Source organism: Neovison vison, chromosome 11 (assembly GCF_020171115.1).
Source record: "Neovison vison isolate M4711 chromosome 11, ASM_NN_V1, whole genome shotgun sequence".
NCBI classification, from domain to species: Eukaryota; Metazoa; Chordata; class Mammalia; order Carnivora; family Mustelidae; genus Neogale; species Neogale vison.
The window spans coordinates 165,233,799-165,248,233 of record NC_058101.1 but is presented as its reverse complement, the minus strand read 5'-3'; the positions used below and the strand labels follow the sequence as shown (position 1 = coordinate 165,248,233).

The following is a 14,435-nucleotide window of genomic DNA, read 5'->3' as shown; positions in this document are numbered from 1 at the left end:
ATCCTGTCTTCTGGATGTCATCTTCACTTATCCTCAGGGTGCCATGGCCCCCGGATGCTCTCTGGGAGCTGTCTCACATCTGCTCCCAGAACAGCATCTGTAGTGATTAAAACCAAACAGCCCCTCCATTCAGATTCCTGTCATCTCTCAGCCTGGCCACCTCTACTGCCAGACCAGACAGTCACTTTCCCTTCTCCTATACAGACTCTTGTTCAACATGGTTGTGGGGAAGGGGGGCCCATGAGGACAGAAACCCAGAATTACAGCAGCAGTTAATTGCCTGGGTGGTGGCAGGGCTGACGCGGGGACATGTCTGCCTCAGAAGCTGACTTGGGTTCTCTGCTGAAGGTCATTAGGAGGAAGCAAGCTTCAACGTCTTCATCCTGCAAGGCCACATGGAAGATGACAAGTCAGCCAGGCCTGAGCATGGCACAGCTTCAAATGCTGTGGTGGGCATCTGGGATGGCCTCGGGGCACACTCCTCCTCTTCCTACAGCCTTCAACGCCTTGCCCAGTTAATTGGCAGCTGTGGGAATGCAGCTGAGACTGCCGTTTCCCTCTCAGGACAGGTCCCTTTACCCAGAAGCCCCAAATTCCCTCTTGTGTTCTCCTGCCTGGAATTCATGGCCATGTCTTCCACAGTCCAGGCTATACTACGCTACACAAGCCTACTGGGTCAGTTACAGACCAGAAGGTAGGCTGTGCCTGAGTGTCAGGGAGCAGTGAAGCCAGTTCCATGCTGGAGAAACAGCAGAAAATGTCAGATGAGTTGCATGCAAGGACTGAGTTCAATGTCCAAACTGCCCCTACCCAAAAGAGGTGATGAGGTCCAGGCCTTCTCTGGGAATGCAGTTGGAACCTCCATTGTGCAGGTGGTAGACAGAGACTCAAAAAGGTCCTGAGCGTTGGTGGTCCCAAAGAAGCCATCTGCAGGCAGGTCACAAAATTCCAACAAGGCCATGAAGGAAGGGCCAGTGCCGGCGGGGGGGGCCAGTGCCAGTGCCCAGCCCCAGGGGGATGGGAAGCAGTCACGGCATGAGATAGGTGGAGTGCCAGAAAACAAATAGCAGGACTGTTTTCCTAGCTGGTTCTGTAGCTCCCGTCGAGAACACTCAGAACTCTTAAAGTAGGCTACAGAGGAGACCCCGAAGCCGACAGCAGGCAGACCAGGAGCTGGCAAGGCAGAATACGTCACAGCCTCGCAGAGCGGATCCTGGCTGTGGACAAGAGTCGGCATTCCCTGAAAGAGTCTCTACCCCATCTCCTACTCCACCCAGGAAGTTGGGGTGGAGAGCCTCAGCCCGCAGTCCTGCTAACCCCAGCCTGCAGAGGCAGAGGCGGGATCGGCACCCGCCCGGGGCTGGCATCAGCATCTTCCCAGCCCAGCCCAGGCACAAGAATGTTCTGGCAGCCCTTCAGGCAGCACACAAGCCCTGTGTGCTTGGGAGACCCACAAAGCCTGCCTGTCTATCCGGGGAAACTCTCGCATGCCTGCTAGTAGGGTCTGGCATTTTGGTCTTTGTTGCAGCAACATGACTTTTGCCCCCTTGAGATCATTGTTAGGGAGGCAGGCCAGGCCAGCTGCAGCTAGCTACCCATGACCAGCTGCTTGGGCAGAGAGCAGTAAGACAACTCTCAGCAACCCATCACAGCGAGCATGGCCAGAGTGTACAGGCACGCACACGCTCCCACGCACCCTGTGGAATAGCTTCCTACTCTCGTCCACGGGCGCACTCCCAGTGAGCTAGGTACATTCTTCTGACTAGGCCTAATTTCTACCCATTCCATCCTGATCACTTAGAGATCTCGGTTCATATAAAAATTTTGCCTCCAAATTAAGAGCTCCCTTTCAGAATGCAACATCCCTTTCACAGTGACTTCAGTTTGTACGTGAGCAAATTGGATCAGAAAATGTGTCCAGAATCACAGTAGCCCTTAAGTAACTAAGCCTCTTTGAGCAGTGAGTGAGGGGTTCATCGAACATTAAACACCATGTCAGATCCTGAGGACTATAATACAAATAATGTACGGTGTATTTGGAGAGATAAACACTCATAATTAGAGTCTCAGAATCAACAACTGGTAAAATTAAATCTGTCTGAAAGGTCAGGGACATCTTCCCAGGGCAGGTGCCATTGGACCTGTGTCTTGGAGGATGAACAGGACCCCTCCAGCATTATTAAGGGCCAGAAAGAACTTTCTGTGCGCTGAGCACTAGGACAAGTGCTTAACAGAGGGATTAGTTAATCCTCACAACTATCCTACAGAATAGACGCTTTGTTCATTTCCATTTTACAGAAGAAGAGAGTAAGCCTCAAGGTGTGTGACCCAAGTCATGGAGCTGGAAGGGCCAAAACCAGGATTTGAGCCTCAGCGGTGCAACTTGAGGACCAGCACTCCATTTTTTTTTTTAAGATTTTATTTATTTATTTGAAAGAGAGAGAAAAAAAGGGAATGGCAGAGGGAAGGGGATAAGCATATTCCATGCTGAGCAGGAAGCCCGATGCAGGACTCGATCCCAGAACCTTGAGACCATGAGCTGAGCAGAAGGCAGATGCTTAACTGACCGAGCCACTCAGGTGCCCCAGGACCAGCACTCTTAATGACTGCATGGTGTCGCTGCCCACAGTGGGAAGCAGGGGCATTTCAGTAACAGTTCCCAGGTGCCAAATGAGGGGAAGGGCATCCGAGCCATAGGTACAGCATGTGATAGGGCACAGAGGTTAAGGAGACTGGTGTCTTTGGGACCCGAAAACAGCCAAGTACAGCAAGAGCAGGAATTGCCACCCAAGAGGAAGAGGGCATCAGGTTAGGTGTGCATGAGCTACGGGATCTGGACTCAGACCTGTGGGTAACAGGGAGGAATTCCAGGATTTAAGCAGGGGATTTTTTTAATTTAAATTCAGTTAGCCAACACACAGTACATCATTAGTTTCAGAAGGGAGTAACCATTTTGCATGTTGGCAAGATCAGCTCTGAAAGGCTAGGACAGGAGGATCGATCAGGAGACCATGACCACAAACAGAGACCACGACTCTGGGGAGGAATCTGGCCCCAATCTGATGTGGGGAAAGTAAGATGAGATATCTAAGATAACTCCTAGGAACTGGCACCCAGAAGGAGAGAAAACTGGAAGTGGCAATTAAATGGGCCCAGTCAGAGGCAGGTTGGGTGGAAGCTACTTGGTGGTGGTTTGAGTAGGGCTTGTGGTGCAGGAGAGATTCATGGCAGCCCAATAAGCATGGGAGTGGGTGGAGGTGAACCCATGGGAGAACCTTGGTCTGGTGAAGGGGTGGGAAGAAAGAGAAAGGAGACACTGAGACAGGACTCTGGGAGATTGCAGACACGAACACACTCAGCAGAAGAAGAGGAGCCAGCAAAGTTCCTAGGAGATCCTGGGCAGTGAGCTCAGGGGGGACAGAAGCAGGACAGAGTAATGGCTTAGGTCTCAGGGGCTTCAGAAGATGAGTAGCTGAGCAATTCATCCAACAGGGAAGGCAGGGGAGGTGTGGGCTGCACAGAGACATATGGGGGGTCAGGAGGGTCTCCTGTCCGTGGAATGGTAGTTTAAAGAGGAAACAAGAAATGAAGTTGGAAATGAGAAGCTAGGTTGTCTTCTACAAACTTCACAAGGAATGGAAAAGCAAGGTGCTGTAGCGTGGTGGAAAGAGAGCTATTTTCATCAAATCTGATGGTTTAAATTATGTAATAGTGACTACTTGTGATAGGATATATGTAAGGAGCCCATGAACACTCACGTAACCCAAGAACCAGAACCTCCCTAGCACCAGTAGCAGGAGTCTGTGCCTCTCCCACCCGCCTTCCCCTCTATGGAGAATGTTATAAGCTGGCCCCAGCTGGAGCACATTTGAGGACAAGGAGGGAGGAACCTCTAAAGCAGGGGTCTGGGGGAGTGTGTGCCAGAAGAGGTGAGACAGGGAGGGTTGTGGACACAGCAGACATGAGTGACTGACTAGGAAAACCGTTCCTTGCCCTGAGCCAAGAGGATAGAAGGTGAGGGTTGATGCAGACTTAGGTGGATTCAAAGATAATGAGAAGAGGGAGCTGGGGGAGTTTAGGCCAAATAACCCCCGTCTTGTCTGGAATAGAATCATCACAATAATAAAAGGGCCAGTAATGAGGTGAGGACCTTGAGGAGAGTGAGCTGACCAGAGACACATAAAGGCTGTTGTCCAGAGAACTGAGGGCCTGGCTGGTGGATCTGTAGTGGCTCCACCCACTCAATAATATAATTCCCTCCAGGGTCTCTGAACAAGCCAGGTAAGCATAGTTGGATTGAACCAAAATGCGAAAGTCATCAGGGTGAGTCTAGTCAAAGGGAATGAATCGAGGTTCTTGATAAGCATGGGTACTGATAATTGTGTTGAACCGATGCACCCCAGGATCTTGGCTACCCAAAGAATAAGATGCCAGAGAGGGAATGGGGGCTGGCTTGAGGGCAAGTGGAAGGAGCAGGGAAAGTTGGTTCCAAATGAGGTCAAGGATCAGATGACATGGTAAGGCACTTTGAGGTTAAGTGTCAGATGAGTACTGCAAAGTGCTAAGTCAGTTTGCGTCCTTTGACACCTATCAGCTGTGTGGTCTTGGGCAGAGTTTTTAACATCTCTGAAGCCCCATGAACTTACTCACAGCAATTCTTCTCTCTGAGGGTTGTCACAAGGCTCAAAGGAGAGAACTGTGTGAGTTCATTGTAAGCTGTGTGCAAATGTCAGCCATGATGAATGAAGCGGGGACGCCAAGAAAGTTTTCAGGTTTCAGGCAGGGCTGTGACCCAGCAAGCCATTCCTCCTCGTCATTCATGTGGCTGCTTTTTCCTCATTTTGCCCTTGTCTTTCTGGCATCTCATTTTGTTGGTTTGTGACCAATCTCTAAGACCTACTGGAGTCCATTTGAATTCTAATCCAATCCTCCAAGGTGCCCCTCCAGCCTCAGCTATGTGTCATCTATGAAATTAATGAGCGTGCTCTGTCTCATCATCTAGTTCATTGCTGGAAACATTAAATAGCCCAGGGCTCCAGATTTTGAGGTGTTCTAAATGGCCTCCACAAGTCTTCCAGTTTTTTCTTTGGAGACAGTGGAAAGGCAAATACTCTTCACTCTGGATTCTACCTAAACTCTCCCCACCACCTCCACTGTCACCCACAGAGGTGGAATTTTGGTGAGGCACAAAAGACACCCTATGTTTTGCAATGAAAATAAAGGCTTCCTACACTTCCCTGATGACCACTCCACTTCTACCCCCTTCTTGAGGAGACCCTGACCCACAGCCTTAATCCCAATTCCTGCCCAGAGCCCTTCTTATAAGGGCCTCTGAATCAACATTCTCTCAGTACATGATGTATAGCATAGAAGCAATAATTTACCACCAAAAGGATTCTTGGAATCTGGCTGAAAATGTCTTGAAGTGCAACCCAGCAGCGTGAATCTGCCTCTATCCTCCTTTGCCTATAAGCCAGTCCTGAGATGCAGATCCAGATCCAGAAGCCTACACACTTCTCCACCTCTGCATGGTTCTCAGACACTTAGCATTCATTCAACTTTTATTGACCTACGAAGCACCAGCTTCAAGCATAGGTTCATAGCCATTAACAAAACAAGCATGTCTTGTACTTATGGATACTTCAGTCCAAGCTCTCCCCTGATTTCCCAGTATAGTTGACCTCCATCCTCCTGAATTCTGGTTGACAGAGCCTATACTGATTTCTTCCCTTATTGTGCTTGGGAAAATCACCTTCAACTGCTCAACTTCCATTCCAGCTCTGACTCCTGGGTCACCCAGAGCTCTTTCACACCATCCTTGTCACCTTCCCTGCCCTTTTTATTTTTCACCATTTCTCTGTCTTGTGCCTAAGCAAGCATCCCTTCCCTCTTTTATAGCTACTACCCGCTCCCACCTAAGCCAAGCCAACCTCCTCTTTCCCTTTCTGTCTCCACCTTTCCCAACTCCAACTAATGAGTGAGCCAACATCAATTTACATTTAAAAAGCAACCACTTTGTAATTCTTCTCCGTGCTCCCAAACTCTATAATTGGGTAGGATGCTTGGCACCAGATTCTAGTAACTTAGTATCTCACATCTCAAAACAGGAGATCCAGGGTTTTGCCAAGGGAAGTTGGGAAGTATACTCCAAAACTCCCCTCATGAGGGATTAGGTCCAGTGCACTTGGGGTCCATTTCTCATCAGTCATTCAAAAGTGACATGGTACTAGGCAGTGGGAATCTAGAAATGATGAAGACACACTACTGTGTCAATGAAACTAACACTGAAAAAGAGACAATAACAAAGGCTGTAGACACAGCATAAAACAAAGGAATTCATTTTTTTTCTTGAGGAAATCAAGAATATTTCATAGAGGTGACATGTAAAGACAAAAAAAGCAAGTGAAAAAAGTGAAAGCAGTGACCCTGTTTTTGACTTGGCAATTTGTCAGCTCTGCAGAGAAGTACTTTTTACCTCCCTTACTGAGCACACAGAGAAGTCAGAGATGAGCGTGTGTATTTGTGTGCAACCCAGTAAATGGGTTTACGTGTGTGCCAGTGTGTGCCGGCCATAGGACGAGGGGTTGGTGTCTGAGTTTCCTTTTGAGAAATGATGGAAGAGGCAGAGAGGGACTAAACTGTAGGGCAAAGGGCCACTTCCAAGATATCTGTTAGCTGAACCTTTGCAGCTCTCCTATATTTTTCCTCATCTAACTGACAGCCTAGTGGAGGGAGACCTTACCCATTCTACCTTCTGAGCACCTCCTGCATCTGTGTACTTGCCCCCGCTGCACTGACCTACCTAAGTCAGACCCTCGTTGTCTGCCCCCTTGATTACTGCAATAGCCACCTAACTGGCCTCTCGGCCTTCCAAATTGTTCTCCCCACGGCAAACATGTTGTCCCTTCTAAAGCACTATCAATATGTTTTCCGTCAGTGGATCCCCAATTGCCTTTTGCTTAATGAGCCTTTCCATATCTGCAGATATGGGCCCTGCTGTTCTCTCCAGCCTGCATTCCTCTTCCTGCAACCCCAGGCTTGATGGCCCAGCTATGCTGCATTGTTCTCTCCTACCTCCCTCACTCATGTGTTCTTCCTGAAACGCCTTTGCCATTCCCACCTCTCATGCCTTCCTTGCATGCTGACCTATGGCCAACCTTGAGGTCTTAGCCCAGGCTTCCTGTTCCCTTTCCTGGCCCCAGTCTGGGAAGGTTACATGTCCCCATCACCACAGGATAACATGGACACCTGTTCAGACATCTGAATCCCATGAGACCATCACCTCAGTGCCTGTGTTAGGGACCAACGTATTTGAGCTCTAAATCAGTACTCATTAAGCAGAGGTGCTCAATGTTTATTGAACCACCAGATGTGCCGTAACTCCTTATATGGCTCTACCTTCATCTTGGCTTTCCAACGAAGATGAAACGTTTTGGTGGTTTCTCCCAAAAACTCATAGAGTCCAAAGCTACCAGGAGTGGGAGAAACTTGGAAATCACCTAGTTTTAGGTATGAACAGGAGTAACCTCAACAGGAGGCCCAGAAATCAGTGAGTGGCCTGAGGCTATGGGGGAATTATGAAGATTGTCGCTCTATCATTATGTGGAGTAATTAGAGGTACCTTCCCACATCCCTCATAGCTGCAACTCCCAGAGTTGTCTGTTGCTGATTACAAAGCATTTTCTCATCCTCATCTCATTTGTTGTTTGAACCACATGACTCCTGCAGAATTGGTTGGGGAATTGATCATTACCCCCATTTTATTGATTAGGGAAGTGAGGCTCAGAGAGCCCAAGCCAAAAGTCCTAGAGGAAGTCTCCTCTGAATCCATACTGCAGGTTCATTCCCCTAGCCACACTACAGCTGACTCTTTGCTCTCTCCCCACAAGGACTGGGATGATGAAGCCAATGCCATGTCACCATGGCAGCACATTGCCAGGATGCCGGTGGGTTAACAGCCCAACAGACCTGCAAGAGGAAAGGCCCAGATAAAGCTGCACTGTGTTCAGAGCTGCGAGAGCAAATGGGCAGGCAGCAGCTCTCAGACTTGCCCACCATCAGCCAGGTGTTTGACTTTATTTAAGAAAATTATTTTTCATTTGGTCTCATGGGCAATGGACCATGTCCTGCCTTTTTAAATGAGATTGGGAAGCTGGAGCTGACCTGACACATTCCCTCCAGTTTTCCTATGCACACTTAAACATCCTGCCAAAACTAATATCTTTATTCCTAAAACCTTCAATTCACGTAGGGCAAACAGCGTCTGCCTGTGCTGTATGGAGCATGCACTTCAGCCTTTATATTACCCAGAGGAATGAGCTGCTATTATGAAATCATTAAATTAATAACTTGGTAATATAGGCAGATATATAAAACAATCTGTTCATAGAACAAAAGAAATTACTACATTCCAAACATTCATAATTTAATTTAACAGCAAATTAAAGTAGCATACATAATTTTAGCCTCAAAATGTCAATAGAATTATGTAAATAGAGCACCGAGTCCTATTGCCCTGTGTGTGTGTGTGTGTGTGTGTGTGTGTGTGCACATGCATGCAGGTGTGTAGTTGTGTATGTGACAGGAGGGCGGGCTACAGGGTTGACATTTACCTCCTGTAGGCCTCTTTTCTTCACAACAGAAAAGCAATTGACAGAAATAGATGAGGTGCCCGGCTTTTAATTAAGAATTTATTAAACATTCAAAGAGCTGTAGAGGGAAAAAGCTAGCAAGGCACTCTGCTGGCTGCCAAGATTGGGTGCTGAGCAAACAGTAGAGCTGCAGAGGGGATGGGTCCAGCGAAGCTGTACCAGGGCTCCCTTGGGAAGGGCAGGCATCAAAGGCCACCGGGCCTAGATCATAGGATCTTAGAGAGACTCCATATGAATATGGTGATAAGCAATGGAAAGACGGGCTGCTGACTAGCATGGAGTTATCTCAGAGGAATGACCAGGAACAGGGGAGCTTTTCTCCTGCACCAGCATTTGGCAAGAACAAACCCCCTACCCCGGGCAGCTCAGAGGTGGTTAAGGAATAGTCTCTGGTCCATTATAGTCTTCTCCACAAACCACCTGCCTTGTGTGAACCAAAGGGAATGAGGTGAATGTGGGGCTGTGCGAGGGACAGGCAGTCACTCTATGGCAGGAGTTCCTGACCCCTCTCCCTGGAAGCTCTGCAGGCAGTGGTCACTGTCAAAGCAAGAAGAGTACAAAGGGTTTCCTATGTAAGCTGACTTTGCCTCCTCCACCCAAGCTTTTCTCACCTCTGATAACTGTTTTATGAATTGTTTTCTAGAGACAACGGGTATCCCAGTCTCGTGAACTTGCAACACTGCACGGGACATGTGAAGGCAGTAAGTTCAGCCCTGCTTCAAAACAAAATGTATGTGTGCGCATACGCAGACTTTGGAACATAATTTCAGGAGATTCACATATCCCATTGACGAACCCAAAGTAAATAATCTCAATTCTGGCTGAAGACATTCATTAAGCATGGAACTGTATGTATAAAGAGTAACATATGTCTAGTGCCAAGGATATGAGACAGAGAGGAAGACAAGAATTCATAGAAGGCCCCCTGGAGAAGGGAAAACCACTTAAACTTGAAGGAAGTTAAGTCTTAAAGAGATAGGAAGAGGAATATATGGAGCCAAGATTTAAAAACAAAAACAAAAACAAAGAACACAAGGATGAATCCATGAAGAATGCTGAATGTTCTGTGGGTGAGGGTAGGAGAGGAAAGAAGGCATCCTTTGGGGAAAGGCCCTGGATAACACAGGACTGTAAACATACGTATATAAAACATTTATCCTCTTAGAAATATTTATTTTCTGTATGCATAAATGGTGAACTAGAGGAGGAACTAGTAGAAGCAGGTAATCCAGTTAATAAACCGTGTTAGGAATTTAGTAGTTCAGGGGTGAGGGGAGCAGCAAAGAGACTAAGATAGTCTAAACAGGCATGGGAAGGAGGGGACACGGAGACACATTATGAAGATAGGCCTGACGAGACTTTGGAACTGTTGGGACATCAGTCTGCATAGGCCAGCTACTGTAACAAAACCCTCAAAATCTAAGTGGCTTAACACCATGGTTTATTTCTCATTCACCTCAGTACAATGCGGTGTTTGGAGAGACTTAATCCATGTAGTCCTTCATTGGCCCAGGCCCCTTCTGCCTTGTGGCTCTAATCTAACATAGTCTACGTTGTTCTCACCAGATGTGCCTCTGCTCCACATACAACAGGAAGAGGAGGGAAGAGAGACAGCACAGAGGGTTTTATAGAAGCTTTTACTGCCAGCCCAGAAATTAGTAAACATCCCTTCTGCCCATGTGTTGTTGGCCAGAGCTCATTAATGTAACTGCTAGGAGGCTGGGAAATGTAGCCTAGCTGCCCAGGAGGATAAAGGAAACAATTTCCCCCATTTCTGTAGCTGCCTATGAAGAGAGAGGGACAGGTAGTCAAGAATGACTATTTTTAGTCCTGAGAACTAGAAGATTGATGAGAACATTGATACATATAAGAAAATTCAGAAGGGAAGCTACAAGGATCTGAAGCTTGGCATATGTCTAATTAACCCAAGAGAATAATAAAGTAGATTTGCTCAGACATACACTTGCAACATTATCCCAGAAGCTTAGCATAACAATGTGACTCTCTCCTACATGATATAAGAAGTAATGTAGTTAGATATGACACACAAAAAAAATGGCAAAAATAGATAACTTTTCATCAAAATTAAAAGCTCTCATGCATCAAAGGCCACTATCAAGAGAGTAAATGAGTAACCCACAGAATGGGAGATAATGTTTGCAAATTATTTACCATATAAGGGATTAATGTATAGAATATATAAAGAACTCCTATAACTCAACAACAAAAAACAAACAACCTAAATCAAAAAACACGCAAAGGACTTGACTAGACATTTCTTCAAAGAAGATATACAAGTAGCCAATAAGTGCATGGAAGAATTCTCAACATTACTAATTATTAGAGAAATGCAAATCAAAACCGCAATGAGACATCATTTCACACCCATTAGGATGGTTATTATTAAGAGAAAAAAAAAACAGATTTTTCATGAGTTGGCCACCAGAGCATAGGTGTCATGAAAACCACCCCTAAACTTAAACCAAAATGGGAAAGGAAAAGATTCCTATCAATATCGCCATCATTGGACATGTAAATTCAGGCAAGTCTACTACTGCTAGCCATTTGATCTATGAATGTGTTGGGATTCACAAAAAAAACCACTGAAATTTTTGAGAAGGATGCTGCTGACATGAGAAAGTCTCCTTCAAGTATGCCTAGGTCTTGAAAGCTGAACGTGAACATGGTCTTACTACTGATGTTACCCTATAGGGACTCAAGATCAGCAAGTGTTATGTGATCATCTGACTGTCACTGATGCCCCTTGACATGGAGACTTTATCAAAACCATGATTACAAGCACATTTCACAGTGTCCATTCAGTCCTGGTTGTTGTTGCTGGTGTTGGTGAATTTGAAGCAAGTTATCTCTAGGTATCAACTCTATGGTCAATTAATCTTCGACAAAACAGGAAAAAATATACAGTGGGAAAAAAGACAGTCTCTTCAATAAATGGTGCTGGGAAAACTGGACAGCTATATGTAGAAGAATGAAACTCGACCATTCTCTTACACCGTACACAAAGATCAACTCAAAATGGATAAAAGACCTCCATGTGAGACAGGAATCCATCAGAATCCTAGAGGAGAACATAGGCAGTAATCTCTTTGATATCAGCCACAGCAATTTCTTTCAATATACGTCTCCAAAGGCAAAGGAAACAAAAACGAAAATAAACTTTTGGGACTTCATCAAAATCAAAAGCTTCTGCACAGCAAAGGAAACAGTCAAAAAAACAAAGAGGCAACCCATGGAATGGGAGAAGATATTTGCAAATGACAGTACAGACAAAAGGTTGATATCCAGGATCTATAATGAACTCCTCAAACTCAACACACACGAAACAGGCAAACATATCAAAAAATGGGCAGAAGATATGAACAGACACTTCTCCAATGAAGACATACAAATGGCTATCAGACACATGAAAAAATGTTCATCATCACTAGCCTTCAGGGAGATTCAAATTAAAACCACATTGAGATATCACCTTACACCAGTTAGAATGGCCAAAATTAACAAAACAGGAAACAACATGTGTTGGAGAGGATGTGGAGAAAGGGGAACCCTCTTACACTGTTGGTGGGAATGCAAGTTGGTGCTGCCTCTTTGAAGAACTGTGTGGAGATTCCTCAAGAAATTAAAAATAGAACTTCCCTATAACCCTGCCATTGCACTCCTGGATATTTACCCCAAAGATAAAGATGTAGTGAAAAGAAGGGCCATCTGTACCCCAATGTTTATAGCAGCAATGGCCACGGTCGCCAAACTATGGAAAGAACCAAGATGCCCTTCAACGGACAAATGGATAAGGAAGATGTGGTCCATATACACTATGGAGTATTATGCCTCCATCAGAAAGGACGAATACCCAACTTTTGTGCAACATGGATGGGACTGGAAGAGATTATGCTGAGTGAAATAAGTCAAGCAGAGAGAGTCAATTATCATATGGTTTCACTTATTTGTGGAGTATAACAAATATCATGGAGGACAAGGGGTTAGAGAGGAGAAGGGAGTTGGGGTAAATTGGAAGGAGAGGTGAACCATGAGAGACTATGGACTCTGAAAAACAATCTGAGAGGTTTGAAGTGGCGGGGGGTGGGAGGTTGGGGTACCATGTGGTGGTTATTATAGAGGGCACGGATTGCATGGAGCACTGGGTGTGGTGAAAAAAATAATGAATACTGTTTTTCTGAAAATAAATAACTCAGTTTAATTTAAAAAAAAGTTATCTCTAGATAGGAGAGACCCATGAGCATGCTCTTCTGGTTTACACATTTGAATGTGTAAACACCAACTAAATGTTGGTGTTCACAAAATAGACTCCATTGAAACACCCTATAACCAGAAGAAATACAAGGAAATTGTAATGTCAGCACTACACTAGGAAAATTGGCTGCAACCCCAACACAGTAACATTTGGTCAGATTTCTGGTTGGAATGGTGATGACATGTTGGAGCCAAGTGCTAACACACCTTGGTTCAAGGGATGGAAATTCATTCATAAAGGTGGCAATGCTAGTGGAACCATGCTTCTTGAAGCTGTGGATTGCATCTTACCACCAACTCATCCAACTGACAAGCCTTTGTCTGCCCCTCCAGGACATCCACAAAATTGATGTTATTCCCTGTCCCTGGGGGCTAAGTGGAGCCTGGTATTCTCAGAGCCTGGTATTCTCAAACCCTCACATGGTGATGACCTTTGCTTCATTCAGTGTTACAACTGAAGTAAAGATGGTTGAAAGCACCATGAAGCTTTGAGTGAAGCTCTTTCTGGGAACAATGAAGGGTTTAAGGTCAACAATGGGTCTGTCCAAAATGTTTGTCATGGCAGTGTGGCTTGTGACAGCAAAAATGACCCACACCAATGGAACCCAGATAGCTTCACAGCTCAGGTGATTATCCTGAACTATCCAGGCCAGATCAGTACTGGATATGCACCTGTGCTAGATGGTAACACAGCTTATACTCCTCACAAGTTTGCTAAATGGAAGGAGATTGATGGTTGTTCCGAGAAGAAGATAGAAGGACACAAGTCCTTGAAATCTGGTGATGCTGCCATCACTAATATGGTTCCTGGTAAGCGCATATATGTTGAGAACTTCTCTATTGTCTTCTGGGCCATTTTGCTGTTTCTGACACGAGACAGATGGTTACTGTGGGTATCATCGTAGCAATGGATAAGAAGGCAACTGCAGTTGGCAAGGTCACCAAGTCTGCCCAGAAAGCTCAGAAAGCTAAATGAATATTATCCCCAAAACCTGCCACCCCGGTCTTAATCAATGGTGAAGAGCCGTCTCAGAGCTTTTGTGTCATTTGTCATTTAGGCTTAATAGTAAAAGATTGGTGAATGATAACAGTGCTTCATAAAACCTTCAAAAGAAAAGGAGAATGTTTTGTGAACCATTTGTGTGTGTGCATGTCTGTGTGTGTGTGTGTGTCAATTTTAAGTTATTAGTTTTTTAAATCAGTACTTTTTAATGGAAACAACTTGATCAAAAATCTGTCACAGAATTTTGAAACATACTAGAACAAAAGTTGAGTGAGAAAAATGAAACAAAATATAATAAGTAACATGTTGGTGAGGATGTGGAAAAATCAGAACCCTTGTACATTGCTGGTGGGAATGCAAAATGATGTCGCCACTGTGAAAAACCATATGGTGGTTTCTAAAAAAATTAAACATAAATTTATAATGTAATCCAGCAATTCCACTTCTGGGTATATACACAAGAGAACTGAAGGCAAGGGCATGAATAGATATTTGTACATCCATGTTCA

General features: G+C 45.3%; 1 pseudogene; it reads left to right on the top strand.

Moving 5' to 3' along the window:
- The first annotated feature begins 395 nt into the window (after positions 1-395).
- Positions 396-13,914, top strand: LOC122890344 (annotated as a pseudogene).
- The last annotated feature ends 521 nt before the right edge of the window (positions 13,915-14,435 follow it).